Below are 18,224 nucleotides of genomic sequence, written 5' to 3' on the forward strand. Positions count from 1 at the left end.
AATCCAGCAGCCCAGGGATCGTAGTGACCAGGTGGGAACAGACGGAGCAGCCTGGGGGACCCTCACATGGCCGTCCTGACCCGCCTGCCCCACATAGGGGGAAGGCTGTCTCACCTGGTCCTTGGGGGAAGTGGGTAGGTTTGAAATGTCCACCCTCTGCTCTGACTGGCGAAATACAGTGACTGAGGAATCCAGGCACGTCACTACTTCCATCCTGAGAGTGTGTTTCTGTGGACACGCTGGCGTCTTCCGTTGGGACGCTGATGGACGTGCGCTGTGGTGTGTGGGCAGCAGAGCCTGGTCCTCAGCCATCTGAGTACAGCACTGGTTTTGCCCTGGGAGTGGTTGACTCCAGCACATTCCAGAAAGAGGAGCGTAAGAGCTGAAGGAAGATGGCAGAGATGTTGTTCTGGTTGACTCTTGACTGGCAATAGGGTCCCTGGGCTGAGGGGCTTACTGGTCAGTGTCTGTCCCCTCACTGCCCCCGTGCACCCCCAGAAGGCTGTGTGTCCTTATCCACACATTGACTAAGTGACTTTTAGGGGAAAAATAAAACTAAAGCAGACAAACAGAAACAAAGCCTACTCCCTCTGTTGCCAGGCATGGGGTCTGAGGGAGTGCTGCCCCCACCGTGGGGTCCCAGGAGTGTTTCCTACTCTGACCAACTGACTCAGGCCCCACATCCCCAGTCCCACTCAGGCCAGAGGCTGCCCACTGTATGACCACAGCACCACCCAGCCTGGTTCCATGGGGGCTCCGTAGTAGGATGGAGCTGCCCCACCAGGTCCAGGTGCTCTCTGCCAGACAAGCCGGGGCAGCCCCAGGTTTCTGGACACACATTCTCTCTGGACAAACAATAGCTGGCTGAGGCCCGGGAAGGGGAGGAGGAACCAGGTGGGTGCTCAGGCCAGATTCGGATCTCCCTTAGGCAATTTCCTATGCACAAGGAGGGGCCCAGATTCTGGAAATCCACACACATGGGACAGTAACATGCCGTGTGCCAGAGGAAGCTCCGGGGCCGGCAGGGCCCAGCGCATAGCAGGCATTTCGCTGAAGGGCTTGTTCCGCTGCCCCAGGAGGATAACTTCATTCCAGCCTAAACATGAGCCCTTATGGAAACATTCAATGCCACAAAATTTACTATAAAAAAATGATGATTTCTCGAGTAAGTCAGGAAAGGAGCATTTATACATGCAGACCTGGTGGTGGGGCATGGAGAGAGTGGAAAAGAGGGTAAGAAATGCCCCATCCTGAACTGCTGACCCACTCTCAGTGGACACCCCAACGCTCAAGGTCAACAGGGACAGCCTTATGTTCATCAGTATCAGGGGACCAGAGCATAGGGACCCAGTGTGGGCGGTGGATCCTGGGGTCAGTGTTTGCACGGGGAGGGTCCTGAGACGGGACACGAGGACCGTGAGCAGGAACTTCCTGAGCATCCTCGGGGCTGTTACTCTCTCCCACCTCCCGAGAATAGGACAGAAACATACACTGCTCAGATTTGCAGGCATGCAAACCTCAGTGGCCATGGCTCACTCTAGGAGTGTTTATTTTATTTGATTATTTATAAAAATAACTAATCTGTGTTTAGAAGAAAGTCTCCTAATAACCTAGCTCCAATCTCATAAATCAGCGATATTGTAATAGGTCTTGAACTGTTAAAACATAATTTCCCAGAATTTCAAGCACAGGGATTTTCAGAAGAAACCATCTTCTCCGCACCTACATTGTTAATTTTATCCCTGCTATAAATTATTTGTGTGGGGAAATCCCCTGGGAGAACTGGCCAAGGAGCAGCTCCATGTAAATACCGAGAGACATTCAGGGACCTTGTGGACCACCTTCCTTCCTGGATGTTGAGATGTCCTGGGACTCTCTCTGCTATTCAGTACATTTTCAACAGTTTACATACTTACAGATACAGCTGGTTTATACAGGACATTTTTCTGTCAGTCAGTTCAGTCGCTCAGTCGTGTCTGACTCTTTGCGACCCCATGAACCGCAGCACGCCAGGCCTCCCCATCCATCACCAACTCTCAGAGTCCACCCAAACCCATGTCCATTGAGTCGGTGATGCCATCCAACTATCTCAACCTCTGTCGTCCCCTTGTCCTCCTGCCCTCAATCTTTCCCAGCATCAGGGTCTTTTCCAATGAGTCAGCTCTTCACATCAGGTGGGCAAAGTATTGGAGTTTCAGCTTCAACATCAGTCCCTCCAATGAACACCCAGAACTGATCTCCTTTAAATGGACTGGTTGGATCTCCTTGCTGTCCAAGGGACTCTCGAGAGTCTTCTCCAACACCACAGTTCAAAAGCATCAATTCTTCGGCTATCAGCTTTCTTCACAGTCCGACTCTCACATCCATACATGACCACTGGAAAAACCATAGCCTTGACTAGATGGCCCTTTGTTGGCAAAGTAATGTCTCTGCTTTTCAATATGCTGTCTAGGTTGGTCATGACCTTCCTTCCAAGGAGTAAGAGTTTTTTAATTTCATGGCTGCAGTCACCATCTGCATTGATTTTGGAGCCCAGAAAAATAAAGTCAGCCACTGTTTCTACTGTTTCCCCATCTATTTGCCATGAAGTGATGGGACCAGATGCCATGATCTTAGTTTTCTGAATGTTGAGCTTTAAGCCAACTTTTTCACTCTCCTCTTTCACTTGTATCAAGAGGCTCTTTAGCTCTTCTTCACTTTCTTCCACAAGGGTGGTGTCATCTGCATATCTGAGGTTATTGATATTTCTCCTGGCAATCTTGATTCCAGCTTGTGCTTCATCCAGCCCAGCATTTCTCATGGTGTACTCTGCATATAAGTTAAATAAGCAGGGTGACAATATACAGCCTTGACGTCCTCCTTTTCCTATTTGGAACCAGTCTGTTGTTCCATGTCCAGTTCTAACTGTTGCTTCCTGACCTGCATACAGATTTCTCAAGAGGCAGGTCAGGTGGTCTGGTATTCCCATCTCTTTCAGAATTTTCCACAGTTTATTGTGATCCACACAATCAAAGGCTTTGGCATAGTCACTAAAGCAGAAATAGATGATTTTCTGGAATTCTCTGGCTTTTTCCATGATCCAGCAGATGTTGGCAATTTGATCTCTGGTTCCTCTACCTTATCTAAAACCAGGAATTCCCTGGTTTCTTAGATGGTAGAAGTGTCTGCCTACAATGCAGGAAACCCGGGTTAGGCTGAGTTAACCTGGGTCAGAAGATCCCCCTGGAGAAAGAAATGGCAACCCACTCCAGTACTCTTGCCTGGAAAATCCCATGGATGGATGGAGGAGCCTGGTAGGCTACAGTCCATGGAGTCGCAGAGTCAGACACAACTGAGTGACTTCACTTTCACTTCTACCTGTTGGTGATTATGAATGAAGCTGCTCTAAACCTTTGCCTACAGATCTTTGTGTGGACAAATGTATGTGATATGTCCCTTGATTATGTCCTCTGCCTTCAGCCTGTTTTTAGTTAGTGGACCCTAAATTACTTGAAATGCTTTCTGAACAAACCTTGAAAACTGAATCACATTTTAGCTGCATGGAGAAGTGTGTGTAGAAAGATGCTTTGGCGATTCTATTCATAGTTTGGACCAAGACACTATAAGTTGTGCTTCACAATTTTTTTTTTTCATTGCTTAGATTTACTGAGCATAGGGTATATCTTTGGACAGTTAAAAATTCAGAGTTTTTAAAATTTATCCAATTAACATTTTATTTTTTTAATTTAAATTTATGTATTTTAATTAGAGGCTAATTACTTTACAATATTGTATTGGTTTTGCCATACATCAAGATGAATCCGCCACGGGTGTACACGCGTTCCCAATCCTGAACCCCCCTCCCACCTCCCTCCCCATACCATCCCTCTGGGTCATCCCAGTGCACCAGCCCCAAGCTTCCTGTATCCTGCATCGAACCTGGACTGGCGATTCATTTCTTATATGATATTATACATGTTTCAGTGCCATTCTCCCAAATCATCCCCCCCCCCCGCCCACAGAGTCCAAAAGACTGTTCTATACATCTGTGTCTCTTTTGCTGTCTCGCTTATAGGGTTATCGTTGCCATCTTTCTAAATTCCATATATATATATCTATATATATATATATCTATATATGCAAACGATTAACATTTTATTGGTGAGCAATTTTGATTTGTTTCAGAGCTTAGTGTTTCTAGTTTGTTATGATGTGCTTGAGTAAGGATATTCAACCTTCACCTGCAATCTCAAACTCCAGTATGCTCTGAACACTCGGTATTTTAGCCTAATTTCTCAGTGGCAAAAACCTGACCTGAACTGACCTGGGATCTGAGGGGAGAGCATTGCATTGAGTGTGAAGGAACGAGATGTGTGTGCTGGGGGAGGGGACACTGCCCACGAACCTGCTGCCACGGTTACATCATCTGGTGAGGCACCTTCCTAACATCTGGAAAAGTATGAACTTTGCAATACGCTCAGCTCCAAGAGATTTGAGGAGGGATCTGTTTTTATGCCATCTGTCTTTGGCACAACTGCCCCCTAGCTGTTTGATAGAACTGAGCTGTGCTAGAGAGTGAATCGGAAGCTTTTTTTTTCACTGTGACTACACCTGTATACTTTATGCAATGACCCAATACAATGCAAATGCATCCAGTTTCCAAAGCAACAGCTCCTCTTCATGCAGTGTACTCCTCTTTTCCTCTGCTGTGTTCATGAAAAAGAAAATGCTGGCTGGTGCCACTACTTTTGTTTGATTCCAAACTGGTTAGTCGTGGCTGCAGCTGAGAGAGCCATGAGCTATGGGTGATGCTCAGCCAGGAGGGAGACTGGAGGTCCATGCCTGCCTCGCTGTGCCCGGGCCCACAGGGATGACAGACATTTATGTGTCATGGCATTTGTGGGCTGTCACAGTGACACATGATCCCTGCTTTACTGCAGAAACACACGTGCAGGTTCAACTCAGAATCTTTGCAGTTCAGGTCAAGCAGAGGAAACCCAGAGACTGTGTCCTCCGGTCATCTGGAGTGAATCACCCAGCTCCAGAGAGATTAGACTAGATTCTACTCACCTCCTGTGTTGCGATTGTTCACAGGGCCATACAAGCCAATTAGAGGATCCCCATGGGGTGGGCTGGTGGAGGGAGTGAGTGTGAGACAAAGGATGTATTTCAGGAGCTAGACTGAAGACAATCATGGGCACTGCCGGGGAAGTGAGGGGTCCCAGAGGAAAGAGGAGGTGAACCAGTCTGCACTGGTGCTGAAGTGGAGTCCTGATGGGACTCAGGGAGGGTCCCTGGGTCAGCTCTGTCCCAGTGCAGCTCCCCTCCTGTGGGATGGTGACCAAGCATCAGTCCCTGGGCTCCAGAGGCCACCAGAAGACCAGTTACAACCATCTCAGTAGTTCATATTCATCTAAATAATGCTCGTTTGCATTTTAATTGTTTTACTGGAATTCAATTGAAGTTAACCTTCCTACCAACTCTGAACCAAAGGGCTGGCTCCCAAAGGAGTGGCATGAATGGGGTTGTTCTTTTCCAGCTTCTGAAGGTTAACAGCATTTGTGTTTGTCCCTAAGTCTGCTTTTCAGCCCTACCTGAAATTCCAGCGCTCTTCTTTTGGCCATACCTGGAATTCCAACACTCTTCCTCTTTCCTAGCCCCTTATCAATTTCCCTGCGTCTTTATTTTGAATTTTCTGAGTCAAAATGAAACCTCACAGTTGGGAAGACCCTGAGAAGTCATTTTGTTAGTGAGAAACTGAGACTTGCAAAAGCAAAGTGGTTAGCCTGTGAACATCCACCCCAGCCTCACTCCTTCCCTGGACTTGGATGGGAGGATGGTAATTGAGTTTGACCAAATATAACCATGGCTGAGACTGCAGCAGTTGGTCATTTTCTTTCCCAGGCAGGTAATCGACTGTGTTTTCATGATATGTTCTACACGAGGAATTCTGAGAAGTATGACACTTCTGATTTTAAAAAACAATATGAAATATTAAAAATACACTTTTGTGCATGCAAACCAGCTTTCAAAGATAAGAACCTAGGTGCTGCAACACCAGTGATGTGTCCCTCTCTCTGTCCAGAAACATGTTTGTCACTTTCATGGAGTTCTTTACAGGTGAGTCCGTAAGCAATCGATATTCTGTATGCTTGCTACTTCTTTTTTTTTCTCTCAATATTGTTTGTGAGATCCATCCATGTTTATTGGTATAGATCCAGGTCGCTCATACATTTGCACTAACTTACTGATTCACAGTGTTTTATGGCTACGTTCTCTCTCCTCTTGATGAATAAGTAGGGTTTTCCCTAGTTTTCAGCTTCCTAGACTCCCTTTCAAGAGGAATAATCACCCTGCACAAATAGAATCATGTGACTATAACTGGATTGGAGAGGAAGTGTCTGACTGTTGACAAGAACATGAGGTTGTAAGTTGTTTAGCTTGTGCTTTTCTATACAGAAAATGTAATTGAGCTGAGCCCAGAAAGTCATGCGATCTAGGATAACGTTTTATGGGGAAATGCATACATCGATTTCCTTAATTATTAGAACAGGGCTTCTACACATAACCTGGTCAGCCTGATTTCAAACGCAGAATTTACTGGAAATAAAATTTAATTTGTTGAGCTTCCCCGGTGGTTCAGTGGATAAGAATCCGCCTGCCAATTCTGCCAATGAACACATGGTTTCAATCCCTGATCTGGGAAGATCCCACATGCTGCAAAGCAACTAAGCCTGTGCACCACAACTACTGAACCCGGGAGCCAAAACTTCTGAAGCCCATTCACCCTAGAGGCTGTGCTCTGCAACAAGAGAAGCCACGGCAATAAGAAGCCTGGGCACTGCCGCAACTGGAGACTAGCCCCCGATCTCTGCAACTAGAGAAAACCCATGCAGCAACAAAGACTCAGTGCCACCTAAAATAAATTAATTAATTATGCTATTAAAACATTTTAATTTGTTATTAAATGCTCTGAAATGAACAGTGACCATTCATTTATGGAGCCTCCCATAAATATTTATACTCGGTGCATTCCCTGAAACATCTGACTTACTCCATGGACTTTGGCCAACATACATGAGAAGAAATTTCTCGCTCTTCCCCTCCAGTCAAGACCTCTCTCAGGCACAAACCCCACATGCCTTCCAGGGTGACCTGTCATATCTGTACCACACCTCACTCTCACCACGGAAAGGCTACCTCCCAGCCCCACTTCCTGCCACAAGATCATGACTTCCTCCGTGGTCTCGGTTCTGTGGTGATGGTGGGGAGTTCTTTGCTCCAAAGCCTTCAGCCCTTCTGGTTGTGCAGATGCTTTGCCAGAGTCTGATTCCAGCAAGGAGGACCTGGCCTCAACACCTCTTCCTGTTTTATCTCTGTGTTTAAGACACACTTTTATAACCAGCATTCAGTGCCCAAGGGAGAGAGCCTGACACTCAACAGAGGCATAATAACTATTTTTGGAATAAATAAAAAATCTGACCAAATCAAGCCATTTCACGTTCATTGGATATGATTAGTAGTTCTTGTTCTTGAAATGTTTTCTCTGGTGTATACAAAAAATGCATATATATTTTTAATGGTTTATAGTTTCCAATTGTGACCATTAACTCACATCCAAAGAACTAAGATGTTACTCATCAACCTCCGATCCTCAGGCTCTCTGCAGACACTAGTGACTATCCTGTCCTTTGTACTTCTTCTTCCCTGAACTGAATTGAAACACCAGTACTTTGGCCACCTCATGTGAAGAGTTGACTCATTGGAAAAGACTCTGATGCTGGGAGGGATTGGGGGCAGGAGGAGAAGGGGACGACAGAGGATGAGATGGCTGGATGGCATCACTGACTCGATGGACGTGAGTCTCAGTGAACTCCGGGAGTTGGTGATGGACAGGGAGGCCTGGCGTGCTGCGATTCATGGGGTCACAAAGAGTCGGACACGACTGAGTGACTGATCTGATCTGATCTGATCTTATGGCAAACACCTGATCTAATTCTTCAGCAGAACTTTGCACAAACTATTGTCATAGGAAAGAAAGAGTAAATATTTGGAGATGGCATTAATTCTGCCAGCCTGTATTCAGAGCACACACTATATCACATGTACACGCACACATACACACACACACACATATACACATACAAATATATACCTGTGTATATAGTCCTCTTGGATGCTGAGATTCACAAATAAGCGAGCAATATAAAGTGTTGGGGTCTAAAGGAAACAGATGGTGGGTGGGCTTTGCGGTGCAGATGAAGGAGGTGAGTCTTGACTGATGAGGATGACGTGTAAGTGTGTGTGAGGAGGGCTTTGTGGTCCAAGGGAGAAGACTGTGCCATGACTCAGAGGGACAAACACTTGCCTGTGCTTGGATGTGCAGCCAGAATGGCTGAAATCTGAGGTCCGAGAAAGTCATAGCAAGAGTCAAGGCACATGCGTCTGCAATACAGAGGCCTCGTAGGTGAGCTTGGGAATATGGACCTTTCTCATCGGCGGTGCGGTGAGCAAGTCCAAACTGTGCTTCTAAAAGCTCAGCTTGGCCTGGTTGGCAGAGGGACGCCCTGAGGCAAAGTGACAGTCATTCAGAAGAGGAGGTGGTGAAGGGAGACATGTGGAGATATGGTCAGGCACTGGGTGGAGACATCTCGTAGGAAGATGGGTGTCTGCGAATGGTCTTGGGGACGTGCTGGGACTGGACGAGCACCTTTGTGAGTTGTCATGCATTTTCTAGTCTCTTCCAGTGTGTCCCAGGAGCAGGTGGACACTTGGGAGATGGGGTGGACACTTGGGAGATGGGGTGGACAGCTGGGAGAGGGAATGAGGGAAAGAAATAAGGTGTTGGTGGCACTGTAGTTATTAGGGGCTTATTCAAAACCAAATATATGAGGATTAACTACATCTAAGTACAGTTTCCAAAGTATCCATTCATTGTGATAAAAAATTTAGATCAATGAGGAGACTCGAACAGCATTTTCTAAAACCTGTGCCATGAACAGTAGCTCGGCAGAATGTAATAGATTTTAGATAAAACTTTAAGAAGTGGTTTGTGCTCAGATAAATTTGGGAAGCAGAGATTTGCATGTGAGCTCCATTGCTTCAGTTGTGTCCGACTCTTTTGTGACCCTACTCTTTTTTGTGTGTCCGACTCTTCTGTGACTGGAGTGGGTTGCCATTTCCTTCTCCAATGCATGCATGCATGCTAAGTCGCTTCAGTCATGTCCGACTCTGTGCAGCCCTATGGACAGCAGCCCATCAGGCTCCTCTGTCCATGGGATTCTCCAGGCAAGAATACTCGAGTGGGTTGCTGTACCCTTCTCCAGGAGATCTCCCTGACCCCGGGATCGAACCCATGATTCCTGCGTCTCCTGCATTGTGAGTAGCTTCTTTAGCTACTGAGCCACCTGGGAAGTCCAGAGGTTTACATAAACTCCAATTTATTGTTTTTCTTTTTTTTTTTTTTTAACTTTTGTATTAAAAGTGAAGTTTATTACAATACAGTAAGTGCAAATGTTATTAAAAATGCTGGTTAAAATCATAAAGTGTCTATACAATTTTTCTAGTATAAATATCAGAAATAACAACTTTAACAATTCTGTAAGTACACAGTACATTGAAAACACAAAATCACGCACAAGGCTAAATATCACTGCACATTATCATTTTAGGTATCACTCTTCTGATCCCAACATCATTCCAGAATACAAAGGGGTTACAAAAATCAAGGTTTCAGTGTTTTGAATGTATATCAGTTATCACACATTAATAATGCTTTAAAATCATTGCTTATATTCTAATCAAGTGGTTCTAGTTCCAATAATCCCTTTTCTCGATAGGTCTTGGACAAAAGTTGAGCTAGAAAAACTGTGATTACAGAACCTAGCATCACATTCTCAATGATTCATTTAAAACTAGCATAAAGTGTTATTAAAAGCCCTATAGGACATGGAGGACAATAAGTACATCACATGTAAATACAATTAAGCAGCTCACCCTCTGCTTGCTTACTTGGCTCCATGTCTCTGTAGAAAGGAGAAGCTGAGCCATAAAGAAGTGCGGGCCAATCAGAACTGCTGGGAGTGTGTTTTGGGGGGCTTAGGGGGACTGGTGAAGGTGGGGGGAAACAGCACAGGGAAATAACCGGGGAGAAATGTCGTGAGTAGCTTCTTTAGCTACTGAGCCACCTGGGAAGTCCAGAGGTTTACATAAACTCCAATTTATTGTTTTTCTACAGAACTTCTCAAGTTCTTTACTGTAATAATAACCATTGTGATTTTTCTAACACTTATTTGACCAGAGGCAGTTTTTTTGTTTGTTTGTTTGTTTTGGTCTTGTTTTAATTTGCAATATTTCTGAGGACCAGCACTCTTATGTGGAGAAGGAAATGGAAACCCACTCCAGTATTCTTGCCTAGAGAATCCCGTGGGCAGAGGGGTCTGGTGGGCTTCTGTCCATAGGGTCACACAGAGTCGGACATGACTGAAGCGACTTAGCATGCCTGCATGCATTGGAGAAGGAAATGGCAACCCACTCCAGTATTCTTTCCTGGAGAATCCCATGGACAGAAGAGCCTAGCGGGCTGCTGTCTATGGAGTCACAGAGTCGGGCATGACTGAAGCGACTTAGCAGCAGCAGGAGCAGCACTCTGATGAATGTACTTCAGTAGACTCTGGTCTAGACAGCGAAGATGGAGACTGTAGTGATAATATGATCCCCATAGGATGTATCATATGGATTCTGACCTGGTCCTTGTCCACGGCCCACACCGTCATCTTCTGGAGGCCCATGGAGCCCATGGGCTGGCAGTGCTCTGAATGTGCTGCTTTGTGAGCTCGGGTGAGAGCAGCAGGTAACAGGTTGGCACCTCTGTGGCTGACGGATTCCACTCTGAGCTGGCCTGCAGCCCAGTCCTGGTTCTGGGAGCCACGTTCTGTTATGACTGGGGAGTAATTGCTTTGCAGTTGGGTTTCATTTACTCTCTTCATGTATGTGGGTGATTGAGTGTCTCCTTGGGGACCTAGGAGCACAAAGCTGAGGCTGTTGGCTCGAAGCCACTGTTTGCAAATTGAGAGCCATGTACAGAGTGCAGGTTGGGGTTGGGGGCAGGCACAGCTGGCTCCTGGGTCCACTGTGCCGGGTGGGACTCTGGGTACATGCCTCAGAGAACTTTTTCCCTCCGGTTGGCTTGGTTTGTGCTTCTCACAAAATGCCATGGTCAATTTGTTTTCTGCAAAAGAGCTGCAATAATTTGTCCCCATATCCACTCAGGAGGGCCTGCCTGCTCTTCTGACCTCAGCCCCACCCAGGAAACACCTCCCTGCCCAGCCTGGCCTTCATCTCCTGGCCTGTCTTCTTGATCTCCAAATTCTCATTCTGATGATGTGAATCCTCATTTGCTCTGTCTGATCACATTAGTTGTACTTGCCAAGTAGGCAAAACTTCTACAGTTTTCCTATGATGAAATCAGTCATCAAATTTCCTTATTATGGATTTGGATTATGAATTTTATAAGTAATTGTAAAGTCTGGATGAAGTTTTCACAGTATTATATGTTTCGATGAAGGTTTCCTATTTGTTTTCTCTTACTCTTAACCCAAATGCAAGGAATTTGCCATTTTTTAAAACCTCTCGCATGATCATGTGTGTTTTATTTATGGAGGTAAAGGGATGTCTCATCACTTCCATGTTTCTCTGTTCAGAGAAGCTTAGAGTTGTGTATAAAACCCAGGCTTCTAATGGACAGATCCTTGTCCAGACTGTTTTTACAAAAAGCCAGTCGGACTGGTCTGGGGAATTTTTGCTAGAAGATCCTGGATTAGGAGATTCTTTACTTAATGAAGACTTGACTTACATTCATATTATGGTAACAAATAAATGGCAATATTCTAAAGGTGCAACAGTAGTGGACTAGTTAAGTAACTACTATCTGGTGTGTAAAAGGTTTATGTGGTAAAGGTTTATGTATATTATCGTATGTGAAATGAATTGCCAGTCCAGGTTCAATGCATGATACAGGGTGCTTGGGGCTGGTGCACTGGGATGACCCAGAGGGATGGGATGGGGAGGAGAGAGGTGGGAGGGGGGTTCAGGATGGGGAACACATGTACACCCATGGCGGATTCATGTCAATGTATGGCAAAACCAATACAATATCGTAAAGTAATTAGCCTCCAATTAAAATAAATTTACATAAAAAAGGTTTAAAAATCTTCAGTGAGTTGTCAAGATGTGAGTGATGTATTAAATGAACAAATTATTTTCAAAAACAAAAAGGGTGAGCCTAGTTTTGTTAATTTGAAGTTTGCATGTGTAGTATATAGTTTCTTATAGTTTCCAAACTATTGAGTAGAATTCCCTGTGCTATACAGTAGGTCTTGTTGTTTATCTATTTTATATACAGTGCTGTGTTTATGTTCATCCCAAATTCCAAATTTATACCTCTCCCCTCACCTTTCCCCTTTGGTAACCAGAAGTTTGTTTTCTTTGTCTATGAGTCTATTTCTGTTTTGTAAATAGTTCGTATCATTTTTTTAATTCCACATAGAAGCAATATCACATGATTGTTTTAATTCACTAAAATATCAACATGGTTATTTCTAGGTGATAGGGGTCTTGCCGTTTATTATGCTTTTACCCAAATACATCATATATCCGATGTAAATGATGACAGCATGTATTTCATCACATGAAGTGTATTTGAAAAATACATACCTTCGCATGACATAGCTTCCTATTTTCTGCTGCTTTTCCCTAAACAAGTTTTAGCTCTGATACACATTGGGTCACTTTCATTTAAGTCCCGTGCAATAAAGAAGATGAACAGCATTATCTCTTGGGGGCACGGGGGAGCACAGGATGAGGGGAAGGTCCCAGTGAAACACAGCCACCAGGTCCTGCTGACACCAGGACCAAATCTCTCTGTTAATGACCTGCCTTTTCTTGGAACAGGATGGAAAACAAAATCGATTCAGCATTCAAAGTAATGAAGGGCTCCTGTTCAAGGACGGCTTGAATGTCTTCTCTGTTTTCCCTCTAAACTTGGATTTACTTCCAGGACTGCTTGTGTACATCCAGTCTTTAACTGCTCCCACTGGATTGCAAACACCTGCCTCTGTCCTGGACACGTGGCTTATTTAATAACAGTTTAGTTCATCAGCACATTTTAAGAGTTGGTTTAAGAGTTGGTTTCGGGTTCTGCATGCTATTTCTGAAACTCCCTGAAAGCTTCCTGAATCTTAGTAAATTATGTAATACTGGAGTCAGAGAAAAGCTTTCTGATAACTTCCAGGCAGAAACTGAGCATTCTTGAAGTCCTAAGAAGATTCAAACATACTCAATGGCAGTTTAACCATAGCAACATCAAAACAACTGAATTTCCTCCTCCCTTTTTTTCCCTCCATAGGTTAAAGGGAGCCAGTGCTGGCAGTGGGATCCAAGTGTTTGTGCCTGACGTGGACATGTTCATCGTCAGCCTGACCATGTGACTGGTCCGTAGGAACATTGTTCAGAAGCCAGTGGCTGAAGAGGCCGCAGTGTAACCCAGAGTTTGAGAACGATGAGTCGGTAAGTCTGACTCTGGGCATCTTCCTGCTTTGATTTCTGGGGCCTTGTACGTTGTGACAGTAAACAGGGTGTGCACAGAGCTTCATGTTCTCTTATTTTGTGTGGTTACTTTGCACACCTCGTGGGTCCTCACACATGTGCATTCTCACCCACATGTGGCTACGGGGAAACAAGTCCGGAGACACGAGGGCTACCCTGTGAGAGGCATTAACCCTAAGGGCCTGGGCTTGACCTGGTGTCTCTTCATTACCATCCACCCTTAATTCACACTGGAAGCCTTTCAAGTTCGTGTCATGGTCCATGCTCTAGATAATTAGTTACTGCAATATTCTTAGAGAAGTAACACCCAGCAGTTGTCAGAGAAAAAAAAAAGAATTCTACCTTGAAGGAAGTTTCCAGTCTGTGCACCTTGCCATCCTGCCGCTGCTGCTAAGTTGTTTCAGTCGTGTCCGACTCTGGGCGACCCCATAGACGGCAGCCCACCAGGCTCCCCCGTCCCTGGGATTCTCCAGGCAAGAACACTGGAGTGGGTTGCCATTTCCTTCTCCAATGCGTGAAAGTGAAGTCTCTGAGTCATGTCCGACTCTTTGCGACCCCATGGACTGCAGCCTACCAGGCTCCTCCATCCATGGGATTTTCCAGGCAAGAGTACTGGAGTGGGGTGCCATGTGCCATCCTGAGTCAATGGTTAAATCTGCATGCTTCCATCGAGGTAGTTTTTAAAGCACTCCGGAGAAAAAATACATGCATTTGGAAAAGTGTAAGAATGAGTAAAATGTTTGTGAATTTTTAGCTGGATCAGGGGACACGTCAGATTTCACTCCATGGTGAATGGAAGCACGGGAGACAGCTGTCGCTCTGTCCCTGACCTGTTTGTTCTAATAATTATATTTTGTCCTATGAGTCTAGGTGACAGTGATTTAAAAAGTAATTGATCTAGTAATTGAAAGATAAAATTTACAGGGAAAAAATCCTTAAAAGACTGTATTTGGACATTTGACATAAGACTGAAGTTTTCATTTATAAGCTTTGGCAAGAAATTAAACCTATAAAACTGAAGTTAGTTGAAATTACTTATTTCAACTAGAATGGTAACCATGATGGCATCAAAGAAAGAAAGTTCTCAGTTATGGCAAATAACGTGTGTGCTTCACAAATGAACAGCATTTTCCTTTGATATTTATTGGAATATAACGATGAAGAAAAAGTGAATATGATTCCATAAACCTCTGCATACTAGAGACGATGTTTACGCATAAAATCCTTGTGAGTAAAAAATATACATTACTGTGGCATATGCATATTCTGCTGTTTTTAAGGTAAATGTTAAAAAGGGTACATGGTGTAAAAAATCATTACAGCAAGGTCATAACTACCCATCTCTTGCATTCAAGTTCACAAACTATACAACACTTGTATGAAGATGCTTCTTCTTCTGGTTAAGGCAGAATTTAAAATTTTAACCTCTGCTTTTACATTTGAAATTTATTTTATAGTATTTACAGTTTTGAAAAATCATCTGGCTGAAACAATCACCCTGTTTATTCCAGATTCAGTTAAAATAAACCCATTAACTCAAGCTCTCTGGACTTAGGGCTTTTCATTATTATTATTTATAAGGCAAGGCTTGTTTTCAGTTCTCCTAATATTGTAGATGGAGGGTAAGGGATAATTACTGGGAACTGAGTGGACTCTGAAGTCAGACTTGGAAGCTGTGTGATGTTGGGAAAATAGTTTATCCTTTTTCTTTTTCTGCAAAGTGGAGATTGTCCTGAGGACTTAATAAAGGGCCACACGCTTGCCTCCCTCTGCTCTTCTCCAGTTTGAAAGGAAGTAGAACACTCGCAAAAATGTCAAATTCAGAGTCTCAGAATGAGAGAAAGATAATTTGGAGGGTGTGTTTGAGGCCAACTCACTCAGTAAATGACTTCCTTCCTTGCCATCGGTAATGGACAACCATGACTGCATTACAAAGCTTCCTACAGAAAGAACTTCTGTCTCCAGTTCAAACACTGTTTTGCCATAAAACTAGGAAAACCTGCACTGACTATGGCAGATAAGGAATGTTAGGTCAGGGTCACCCATCTGGTGAGGAAGAGACACGATGTCACTGACTGATACTAAAATCATGTTTCCTTCCTGATTCCCCTCGGTTTTCCAAGATGGGATCATGATACCTCTCTCTCATTTGAAATTTGTTTAAATATCTGCACCCTATATATTATTGACTACATTATTTAATGATAAAAAGGGATAGATTCTCTAAACATTATTTTTGGGGAGCTTTGAAAATGAAAATATTAAAGTGTTAGTCACTCAGTCATGTCTGGCTCTTTGCAACTCCATGTACTGTAGCCCTCCAGGCTCCTCTGTCCATGGAATTCTCCAGGCAGGAATACTAGAGTGGGTTGCCATGCCTTCCTCCAGGGGATCTTCCCAACCCAGATATTGAACCTGGGTCTCTTGCATTGCAGGTAGATTCTTCACCATCTGACCCACCAGAAAAGCCCTTAATATTAAAAATACTAAATATCATTACTATAAGGTTGAGTTCCCTCTAGGTTACTGTTTGGGCCTAATTTAGATACTAATTTCCATAGTCTCGGTACATTCCAGCCCCAGGTGGCCCAGGGGAGCAGGCTAGAGTGACTGTCCAGAGATGAATCCAGGAGGAAATTTTTCTTACTGGGGAACCATCTGGCTGGAGTCTGAAAAGAATAGAAATACATGGCCAAAATCACCAGGAGAATTTATTTTATTTTGAAGTCCCTGACACACTTCCTGCGACTCATAAATCTTGCCATTTGTGTTCAAGAGAGCTTGGTGTTTGAAGATCTTTGAAAGGACAGTGTTTGCTGGCATTGCTTCTTCTCTCATTTACCTCGGTGGAGAAATGGCAGATTGATCAACCCTCGGGTGCCTGGGAAAATTGCTTTTCAAATCCAGCTTTGATTCAGGGCAGCAAGTAATCCCTGGAGAAGGCTCAGGCCTCTTCCCGAATCCCCATGGACTTGATAATGAGGCTCAAGTTCACTGTTTTAAAGGACATCACAAATCCAAGGATTTTCCCAAAAAAAACCCAACAGGCATGGAGTGGAGGAGGGGGCTTTGTCCTGTTCTTGAATTTTACAGAGAGCAGACCTCGGTCAAGAACAAACTCCCCAAGTGCCATAAAAGATTCTTTGCCAGCTGACATACCTGTGGTCTTGTTTATTTGTTCCTTTTAATTCAGAAGCAGATTGACAAATCATAACTGAAAGATTCAGATTCTTAAGTCTTAAAAAAATGAGTTGCATTATGAGAGTTAAATCGTGTAGAAAGGTTATCTGTGCAATTAAACACCAACGACATCAGTAATTTCACCAGGTTGATAGTATCTGCATATTTATGTACTTCTAGCTCTTTCTTGGAGAAGGCAATGGCAACCCACTCCACTACTCTTACCTGAAAAATCCCATGGACGGAGGAACCTGGTAGGCTGCAGTCCATGGGGTCGCTAAGAGTCAGACACGACTGAGCGACTTCACTTTCACTTTTCCCTTTCATGCACTGGAGCAGGAAATGGCAACCGACTCCAGTGTTCTTGCCTTGAGATCCCAGGGACGGGGGAGCCTGGTGGGCTGCTGTCTATGGGGTTACACAGAGTTGGACATGACTGAAGCAACTTAGCAGCAGCAGCAGCAGCCAGATTTCAGGCTTTATTTTTAAAAAAATGAGGCATAGTTTAGTATGAAACCAAATTTATGATAAATGTTTATTCAAATAGGAATTTTAGTCTTGACTTAGTCTGTTGCAAGTGGCCTCTCTATATAGTCTAACAAATCCAAAATTAATGATATAAATATTTCGGTGTAAGACATCACCCATCCATTAAGAATCAGGGATGCAGCATTTAAATCTCACTAATGTTATGTAGACATTCCTTCTGAATCTCAAAGCTGCAACCCCTTCATAATACCTAAAGTCATTTAGGTTACTGTGGTGTCTGGCACAGAAAGTGGCTATCTGGCCTACATGTCAAGCTTCAGATTTGAAGCTCTAGTTGCTATTTTTTTGAGAGCAAGAAACAAAGAATGGAAGAAATCAATCTCTTTATTAATGGCTAATAAAGAATATAGCATAATTAATATATTATACCATATATTAATTATATTAATCATTAGGCATCTGCTCAGTCCCCACCTGAGATCTAGTCGAGAGTCACCTGCTTAACATCCTCTAGATTCTGGTTTTCCAGATCAGACTCGGTGATCCCTCTCTGTTGGTCTTTGGTTACAGACATCATTACTGACCCTGAACCGCCCATTTTCTCTGATCAGAACCAGCTAAATTTAACTCTTCTGACTGCTGTGCTCCCTCTAGAAGTAAAGAATTCAGGGAGTGATGACAAAAAGCCACAGTTTTGAAGGCACATGTTGCTTCAAAGTGTCTGTAAAGGTTAAGGACCCAAATAATTACTTGTGACGACCTAAGATGCAAAGAAAATGCATGTCCTTGTTATTAAAATGTCAAAAAGTTGAGCAGTGCAGTGGCTGCCCTGGATTCCACTGCTTTCCTTTCCCATCCCTCCATCCACCTCACTGTCCATCCATCCATCATTTCGCCCTCCAGTCAGAACTTTTTTACAGAGCCTGAGCTCTGCTCTGAGCACTGTGCCAGTTCTGGGGTGGAATGCGTGT

This window comes from Bubalus kerabau, chromosome X (assembly GCF_029407905.1).
Source record: "Bubalus kerabau isolate K-KA32 ecotype Philippines breed swamp buffalo chromosome X, PCC_UOA_SB_1v2, whole genome shotgun sequence".
Classification (NCBI taxonomy): domain Eukaryota; kingdom Metazoa; phylum Chordata; class Mammalia; order Artiodactyla; family Bovidae; genus Bubalus; species Bubalus kerabau.